Below are 10,244 nucleotides of genomic sequence, written 5' to 3'. Positions count from 1 at the left end.
GGTTACTGGGTCTTCTGGTCCTCTCCCTCAGGAGGTTTCAGGCCAGGAACATCCTTCATCTTTTACAACTTTTGTTTGTGTCCTATTACTCGACCTTTAACATGGTTGAAGTTGGACACTGGTAGAGTCCGACAATGATGTCAGGTACTTTTAGGACTGACCCTTGGAAACGGAAGCCCTGAGATCCAAACTTACTGGGGCTGCCAGTGTGCTACCTGGAGAGGTTTCAGACCAGGAACATTTTTCTGCCCTCACACCTTTTTTTTGGGTTATATTGCTGGATATTTAGCAGTTTCCAAGGTGGACACCGTTAAAGCCAGAACATGTCATCAGGCAGAAATCTGTCCACTCCCATGGCTATGAAAGCCCTGACCCCCAAGTTAATGAGGCTGCTACTGTGCTACCTGGAGAGGTTTAACACCACAAACATCTTTCATCCGTCACACCTTTTGTTTTGGATGGATTGCTGTATGTTTTGCACCTCCAAATGTGATCACTGGTAGAGCCGGAAAACGACGTCAGGCCCTGTTAGGATGGTTGCATGATCTATGACATTCCTGAGCCCCAAGGTTACTGGGCCTGCTAGTGGGCTACCTTGGGAGGTTTCAGGCCAGGAAAATTACTGGGGCCTTGCAACTTTTGTTTGGGAGCTTTTGCTGGACGTTTAGAAGTTTCAAAACTAGAAGCTGGTAGAGCTGAAAACTGATGCCTTACACTGTTCTGACTGTTCTACTGTCTATAAAAGCCCTGAGCGCCAACGTTACTGGGGTGTCTTTTGGGCTACCTGGGGAGGTTCCTGGCCAAGAATATCTTTATTCCCTTGCACCTTTTGATTGGCAGCTATAGCTAGATGTTTAGCATTTTTGAAGGTGGATGCTGTTAGAGCCAGAAAATGATGTCAGGCACTGTTACAACCGTTCTTTTGGAAAGGAAAGCCCTGATCCCCAAGGGTACTGGGGCTTCTAGAGGGCTACCTAGTCAGGTTTCAGGCCAGGAACATCATTCATCCTTAGAGTCTTTTATTTGTGAGCTACTGCTGGACGTTTAGCATTTCTGAAGAGGGATGCTGGTAGAGTCTGAAAATGACATCAGGCACTGTTGGGACCATGACCTTGGTAAGGAAAGACCTGAGTCTCAAGGTTACTGGAGCTGTTACTGGGCTTCCTACTGAGGTTTCAGGGCAGGAACATCTTTCATTCCTCAATTATTTTTTTTCTGGGGGGGTATATTTATTGCTGTAGGTTTAGCTTCAAAGCTGGATGCTGGTAGAGGTGGAAAATGACATCAGGCACAGTTCGGACCAACCCATTGTCTTTGAAAGCTGTGAGCCCCAAGGCTACTGGGGCTGCTACTGGCCTACCTGTGGAGGTTTCAGGCTGAGGGGGTTTGACCCAGGCTAGAGGCCAAACGCACACCAAAGCTGCTCTATCACTCCCCTTTTCAGATGGAAAAGGGACAAAATATGTATTGGGAGGTTTAGGATTCGAGATAAGGCCAGGGAGAGATCACTCTGCAATCAGCATCATGGGCAAAACAGACTCAACATGGAATAAAGGAAAGAAAACTCATTTATTAAAACTACACCACACCCCCAGTGACACCAGAGCCAGGTAATGAGAAGTGAGGCCAGCTCTTAAAGCACCTTCCCCCCACCCTTCCCTTCTTAACAGACTTCATTTTATTCCCCATTTTTCTCCCTTCTTCCCCACCACCATGGCAGGGGGAAGGGCAGGGAATGGGGGAGTGGGGGTTTTGTCACTTCCTCACAAGCTGCTTTCCTTCTCCAGATCTTAAACCACCTGTACATCCCCCCATCCCTCCCCTCTTAGCAGACTTTACTTTAATCATAAATTCACTCCCTTCATCCCCCCATCACAGCATAGGGAAATGCAGGGAATGGGGAGGGGGGGTTTCAGTCTGTTCCTACTGAGTTGTTTTCCTTCTTAGCTTGGGAGGGGATTCCACACCCCCTTTCCCTGAGGCACCGTGGGGTCCCACCCACAGCAGACAGTCCTGCATGAACTTCTCCAATGTGAGTCCTCTCTATCAGGGAGTCATCTCCTCACCAATTGCCTCAGCATGGCTCCTTCCATGGGGTGCTGACCTTCGGGCCCAGACTGCTCCAGGATGGTCCCCCACAGAGTCACAAGTCCCCCAGCAAACCTGCTGCAGCATGGGTCGGTCTCCTCATAGGCCGTAGATGTTCTCTGGTCCTGTCCTTATCCACAGGCTGCAAAGGGAAGGTCTGCTTCACCATGCTCTTCTCCACAGGCTGCAGGGGAATCTCTCTCTCTGGCACCTGGACCACCTCATTTTCCACCCCCCTCCTTCTTCCCTGGCCTTTGTGTCTGTACAGCTTCCTACATCTTCTCCCTCCCCCCCAGCTTCCTACATCTTCTCCCTCCCCCCCAGCTTCCTACATCTTCTCACCCCCCCCCCCCTCAACATACACAACCACGTAGAGACAGAGACCAGCAGTGTGGTGCTCAACTCTAGGCTGGGGCCAAACCATGGTGAAAGGTTCCAGCACAACACCCACACATGAAGGCAGCTCTGACATGATGGGTAGAGAACCAGCCACAAGGGGAAGAATTTGGTCATTCCAGGGGATGCCATATCAGTCAGAGGTGCTGAACTGGAATCTGGCCATGAGCAAATTGGGCTACACTGGGAGGAGTGTAGCCACCCTTCTGGTCCATCTGGACTCTGCATGGGTGAGGCCACCGCTGGAGCAGTCAGTCCAAGTGTGGGGCTCCCCAGTTCTGAGGAATGGGGAGGAACTGTCACATGGGCAGAGAAAGTCTGCCAAAATACAGTGAGGGGTCTTGTGTGGAGAGGCTGAGAGACCCGGGCTTCTTTAGCCTGGGGAAAGGGGAGGCTGAGGGAAGCCCTCTTTGTGCTACAGGAAAAGAACGTAAGAAAGGAAGTCAAGGTGAAACTGCAGCTTTGAAGGTCAGAGTTGCCATGAGGATAAAGAAATATCACTCTGAGGGCAGAGCTGTGGTGCTTAAAGTCACTGGGAGGAAGTGTGGATGAGCTGGTGCCTTTCCGTGTGTGGGAACAGCAGGTGAAGATTGAGAGAGAGCAGAACAGGCAGAGACATCATGGAGTGAGATCAAGGTGGGGAAGGGGGTTGGGTGCCTGCAGCCTACAGGGAAACAGCACAGGCGTGGGGCAGTGTGGGATGGGCTGTGGTGCAGACGGACAAGGGTGCCAGTCAGGTTTTTGGCTCCTTGACTAGAGATGATATCTCTGCCACAGAGGCCTCAGAGGCACCACATTGTCCTCACAGTCATAGAGGATCATTGCCTCCTTACACCCATGCCAGGGGAGGACACCATGTGTCATACCACTGTCTGTCCCTTGGCGTCACTCCCTACATCCCAAGGAAGAGTCTTGAGACACAGGTGGGGGTCAGGATGTCCCTGCCCAGGGGCTGGGGCTCAGCACTTGGCATTTCTGCTTCATCAGACCAAGCCAGGGTGTCCTCAGCATCAGAGCTGCCTGTGCTTTGCCTGGGTTTGTCCTCATGGCCTCCAGTTGTCTGCTCTAACGAGCCCATGGGGAGGCTTTGTCAGTAATGGCTCCCAGTGGGGCCTGTTAGTGCTTCAAGGTACTTTGGGCATTACTCCTGACTTGGACTTCTTGAGAGGTTTCTTCACTCTCATGTTGGTATCTGAGGTCTGTGGACTCAGAAGAAAAGACACCATGGGGCTCATTAACATCCAGAAAGCCATTACAAACATGTTTATTCACACAATTTTCATTAAAGAGCTCAAAACTCCTACAACTAATTGGATTTTAATTGGGTCCTTAGTAATACAGGTTTCAAAGGAATTTCCCATGGAGGACCTTTTTTCAGTCACAGGTATTTTCTGTCATGGCTCAGTTGATAGAAGAAGTGACAGCAGCATTATGGGATGGACATGGGTCTGCTAAGGAGATCTGGACAGGCAGGAAAAGCAGTCTCTGGAGATCCAACCCTGCATGGAGAACCTTGCTCCTCCCCAAGCCCAGAAGTTCCCTCACTGGCCTCCTGGGACTCCCAACAATTTTCCTGGCATCATCTGTGCTCACAGGCACAGACAGATTTCTCTGACAACAAGCAGCAGTTCAACATGACACAGTTTAATACCCATGAAATCTCTCTCCTCAGCTGCTGCTACGGCCAAGCAGCGTGTGAAGGGGTTCAGCTTTACTGGTGCTCCCAGTGCACAACCTGGGGAGGTTTCAGGCCAGGGAGATCCTTCATCTCTTGCAACTTGTGCTTGGGTGCTTTTGCTGGGTAGTTAGAATTTTTGAAACTTTTTCTGGTAGAGCTGGAAATCTACCTCTAGGCACAGTTAGTGGGAGAGCTGGGGATGTTTCAGGCCAGGAATATCTTCATGCCCTCGCTCCTTCTCTTTGACACCTGTTGCTGGAGGTTTAGCAGTTTCCAAGGTTGTTGCTGGTAGATTGAAATATGACGTCAGGCACTCTTAGGACCGTTGCCTGGGCTAGGAATGCCCTGGCCCTCAAGGTTTCTTCTACTGCTACTCTACTACCTGGGGAGTTTCAGGCCACAAAACATTTTCCAGACCTCACATCAATTTGCTTTGGAGCTGTTACTGGACATTTATCAGTTTCACAGGTGGACGCTTGTAGAGCCTGACAATGAAGTTAAACAATATTAGGACCACTCCCTTGGCTAGGAAAGCCCTGAGCCCCAAGGTTATGGTGCTGCCTGCTGGCTCCCTGGGGAGATTTCCTGCCAGAGAATTCTTTCCTCCCTCACACCTTTTGTTTGGGGCTCTTACTGGACGTTTGGCATTTTTCAAAGTTGGATGCTTGTAGAGCCCAGGAAGGACATCACACACTCTTAGGACTGTTCTCTCAGCTATGAAAGCTCTGAGTCCTAAATTTACTGGGGCTGCTTTTGCTCCTCCTACCAGGGGAGGTTTCAAGCTCACAAGATATTTCAGCTCTCAAACCTTTTGTTTGGAAGTTATTGCTGGACGTTTAGTACTTCTTGAATGTGGACACTGGTAGAGCCAGAAAATGATGTCTGGTGTTACAGGACCATTCCCTTGGCTGGGAATTCCATTCACCCCAAGGTTACCAGTGCTGCTTGTGGGCTACCTGGAGTGGTTTCAGCCCAGGAACATCGTTCAGCCTTCATAGATTTACTTGGGAGCTATTGCTGTATGTTTAGAAATATCAAAGGGGCAACCTAGTAGAACCCAAAAATGATGTGAGGCACTCTTAGGACCATTCTCTTGACTAGGAACGCCCTGACCCCCAAGGTTACTGGGCTGCTAGTGGGCTACCGGGGGGGATTTCAGTTCAGGATGCTTTCACAGCCCTTGTAACTTCTGTTTGTTACCTACAGTAAAGGTGGGAGATTCTCTCTGTCCCTCCTTTTGTTATTGTACTTAAGGAATTAAAAAATAGAATCTATTAAAAAACTATAAAGTATTAACAATAGAATCTCCCAAACTTATTGGATCTCGGGGGAACCACTGTGATGGAGGATAAAGAAAGAGCTGATGTACTTAATGCCTTTTTTGCCTCAATCAATAGTAGCATGGTCAGTTGTCTCCTGATACCAAGACCCCTGAGTGGAAAGATGGGGATGGGAGGTAGATGGAAGCCCCCATAATCCTAGGGGAATTGCTTACTGACCTGCTCAGCTGCTTAGATGTGCAGAAGTTGATGGGCTTGGATGGGATACACCCAAAAGCACTGAGGGGGGTGGTGGATTTGCTCACCAAGCCACTTTGCCTTATTTACCAGCAGTCCTGGCTGACCAGGGTGGTTCCACCTGACTGGAAGCTGGCACATGTGACACCCATCTACAAGAAGGGACAGAAGGAGGACCCAGGGAACTACAGGCCTGTCAGCCTGACCTGAGTGCTGTGGAAGGGAATGGAACTAATCATCTTGAGTACCATCATGCAGCACATGCAGGACACTCTGGCCATCAGGCCCTGTCAGCATGGGTTTAGGAAAGTCAGACTGTGCTTGACCAGACTTACCTCCTTCCATGACAAGGTGACCTGCTGCTTATTGGATGAGGGGAAGGCTCTGGATGTGTTCTACCTGGTGTCGGTAGATAGGGCCTGGCGGTCGGAAGATTTCGGGCTGTATGGAAAGGTAGGACCCCCCCCCCTCTCCTTAGGTAACCAATAGTAGGTAGCCAGTGAGGTAGGCGGACGGAAGTGACATCAGACCCCTGGGGTATAAAGCCCCGCGCACCTCTCTAATTAACACCATTTGCCGTCCACCACATTGGTGTCTGTGAGCTGATGGACCGTGCTGCCAGAGTGTGGCGCCGTTGCCGTTCCTGAACCAGGTTGCCGTGCCTAAACGAAAGGCAACAAGTGGTGCCGAAACCCAGGAGACTCGCCTGTGTCAGGTGAATGGCGGCCAGGCGGCAGGACCAGCCCGGCGGGGAGGACGGTCCCGGACCAACAAGGAGGATGGAAGCCCTTGTGAAGGTCGTATTGGGATTGCGTACGCAGTGGGGTATTGAGTGTGAGGTTAAAGATTTTACTCTCGCCGTTGTGAGACTTTTACAAATCGGGGTCATTGACCAGCCGGTTGATATTCTCCATCCTGAGGTGTGGGATAAATGTACTAAAGCTTTGGCCGAGGAAACTATGTCCTCAGGTGGTGGGAAAAATCTTAAATCGTGGGGGAGAGTCATGCAGGCCTTCCAGAAGGCGATACAAGAGCAGGACACTTGGAGGGCGGCGAAAGAATGTTTGTTGGTCACCCCAAAATTGGGAATCGGGGCGGCCACACAAACTTTGCAGCCCCCAGATGGTGATAAGCCTGCCGAGCACAAAGATCGAGAGGGTGATAAGCCGCCTCCATCCCCAAACCCTGATCCACTTACGGAGGGTCAGATCGGGCAAAACCTTTTACGGAGGGGCAGGAGCAAGCGAAATCTTTCTGGGGAGGGCTAGCTGAGGAGGCCAGGGCTGCTGCTAAGAAATCAGAATCTCAGGAAGCTGCTCGGAGCCACCTCCCTATATGCCCAAAGATGGCGCTGAGAGCGGAGAAGAAGGGTGGGGCAAAAATCCTTTTGGTGGGAACAGGGAGGAAATTCCAGAGCTGGCTGACGTGAAAGGGAAGGGTGGTAGAGATAGAGAAGGAAGGGACAGGAACATGAGCGACAGGTGGAGAGCCAATCAGAACCCGCCGAGGAGGAGGGGTGGGTCGAGGGGGCGGGAACAAAAACCCACCCACAAAGCTGGTGGACGGGGTCAGAGCCCAACAAAAAAGGAATAGAAAACTGGAAGTGGCCAGTCAGTCGAGTTCCGGCTCCGAGTCGAATACGAGCCAAGGCGAGTGGCTCACAATTGATCAAATTAAAAGCCGAATTCTCTCCATCAAAAGCAAAAAGGACCAGATCATCGGACACCTTTGTGACCCGTGCACCCTGGTGGCTGAGGAGGACAACAAGGCAGCAAACACCCTGTCTGCCCCTGGAGGTTCCACGCCGGCAGAATCCAGACGATGGCGAGACAAACCCCCGTGGCAAAGGGCCACAATGTCTCTGGGTGATTTTACTTTTAGGGTTTGTCATACCATCTACTGGTTTGTATGAACATCGGCCGTGGGAATGGGTGTTAGGAAGATGGGAGGATCAGAAAATACTCCAGAAAATCGTCACCTCAGGCCCTCCTAGCTTTAAAGTCTCTGTAGCTTAGTCCCAGTGGACCCTTGTCGGTGGGATGCAAGGTACTATGTATGTCCTAGCTTTAATCCAGGCAGACCTCAGTGCTACTCCTCTAGTCAGTACCATTGTCCTACTTGGGGATGCGAGACCATAGCCTCTGACTGGACAGCAGCAACAGGACCAGACAGGTGCCTCAGAATTCAACTCGGACCTCACAATTGCGTCAGGTACAGAAAATGAATAGTGGAGAGATCTTGGAGGGCTCTGAGTGTAAAAAGACCTAAGGAGGGAGAGTTATGTAGATATTTTATGCTGAATGTAACAAATGAGAATGACTGGGGATGGACTAATGGCAAAACCTGGGGCTTTAGGTACTGGGAAGGTGGCGTTAAAAGGAGGGGACTAATTTTTATTAGAAGACAGGAGCTGAGAACCACCTCAACAATAGGTCCCAATGTCGGGATCAAAAGCAATAACCAACAAGGAAAAGACAACTTGACAGTTCCTACTTCAGCCCCAACCAGTCCCCTACCAGCTGAACAAAAGGTTCCCTTAGGCAATTTGATCCCAGACTCTCACCTTTCGGCTGGCAAATCATTCTTAGGTGTGTTAGATGCTACTTTCCGATCACTGAATCAATCCAATCCCAATCTTACTGAGGCATGTTGGCTGTGTTATGATGCTTATCCCCCTTACTATGAGGGTATTGCCCTCAGCACTCCTTTTAGCTACTCATCAGACGATAACCCGACTCAGCGCAAGTGGGATACACCACGGAGAGGAATCACTTTGGACCAGGTTAGAGGCCAAGGCATATGTTTTGGCAATGCCACCTTAGCGAGCTGGAACAGCGCGGTCTGTGCAGAAACTGTTGCAATTGATAGAACCCATAAATGGGCAATTCCATCCGCATCAGGGATGTGGATCTGTCATCAGACAGGGCTAACCCCCTGTGTGTCCCTTGAGCGTTTCAACCCTACAACTGACTTTTGTGCACAAATTTTGATTGTTCCCAGGGTCCTATATCATTCGGATGAAGAAATGAGCCATTACTGGGGAGATGCAGACAACAGGATCCAAAAGAGAGAAATACTGACAGCACTGACAGTAGCAACACTGCTCGGCCTGGGAATAGCTGGTACAGCTACGGGAGCGACTGCTATGCTGAACCATCACCAAGACCTGGCTCGACTACAAACTGCCATCGACGAAGATCTGCAAAGACTCGAGCAATCTATGACCCATCTAGAACAATCTGTCTCTTCACTCTCAGAGGTTGTCTTGCAGAACAGATGAGGATTAGACCTCCTGGTCATGCAACAAGGAGGCCTTTGTGCCGCCTTGAAAGAGGAATGCTGCTTTTATGCTGACCACACAGGATTAGTCAGGGATTCGATGGCTCAACTGAGAGAAAGGTTAGCTCAGAGAAAAAAGGAAAGAGAGGCCCAAGGAGGATGGCTGGGATCATGGTTTAGTTATTCGCCATGGCTAACCACCTTAATATCTACCTTGATGGGACCAGTTGTAATGATCATAATAGCACTGATTTTCAGACCCTGTGCACTGAACAAGCTCACAGCATTCGTCAAGAGTCGGCTAGAGAGGGTTAACATTCTCTTTGTAGAAAACAGACAGATGCTTTAAGAATGCAGCCACTGAGCACTACCCCTACTGTTCTGCAGTTGTCCCTAGTATATCCTACTGTCTAAGCTACTTCTGACTTATCAGTCACTCAATGTGCCTTATGCTACTAACATTATAAGCTATCACTATTATAAGCTATCAATATTATAACTTATCACTATTATATATTATTACTAACATATTATCACTATTATTATCACTATTATGTATTATCACTATTATATATTGTCACTACTGTAGTCCAACACTGTTATAAGCTGTCACCTTTTTATATATCAGTATTGTGTGTCACTCTTGCACTTTGCACTGTGAGTAGTTTTAGTGAGCACAGGGAGGGGGGAAATGTCGGTAGATGGGGCCTTGGGGTCGGAAGATTTCGGGCTGTACGGAAAGGTAGGACCCCCCCCATCCTCAGGTAACCATTAGTAGGTAGCCAGTGATGTATGCAGATGGAAGTGGCATCGTAGCCCTAGGCTATAAAACACTGTGCCCCTCGCTAATAAACGCCATTTGCCGTCCACCACATTGGTGTCTGTGAGCTGATGGACCGAGCAGCCAGAGTGTGGCGCCGTTGCCATTCCTGAACCAGGTCGCCGCGCCTAACAAAGGCAACAGGTGGGTACTGGCCTCTTCTCCCTAAAAGCTAGTGACAGGACAAGAGGAAGTGGTCTCAAGTTAATCCAGGGGAGGTTCAGGTTGGGTATTAGGAAAAACGTCTTCACCAAAAAAGAGTGGTGAAGCCCTTGAAGAGGCTGCCCAGGTAGGTGGGGGAATCGAGGTACCTGGGGCTGTTCAACAAACAGGTAGATGTGGAGTTTTGGGAGATGGTTTGCTGGTTGTGTTGGGGCAGGTCTGACAAGGGGACTTGATGATATCTTGAAGGTCTTTTCCAACCTTAATGATCCTCTGATTCTACAAACTCCTCATGCTGTTGTCT

The sequence above is a fragment of the Gallinula chloropus genome (assembly GCF_964237585.1).
Source record: "Gallinula chloropus genome assembly, chromosome: 35".
NCBI lineage: Eukaryota > Metazoa > Chordata > Aves > Gruiformes > Rallidae > Gallinula > Gallinula chloropus.
The sequence above is the reverse complement of the archived record's forward strand: the minus strand, read 5'-3'. Positions refer to the sequence as shown.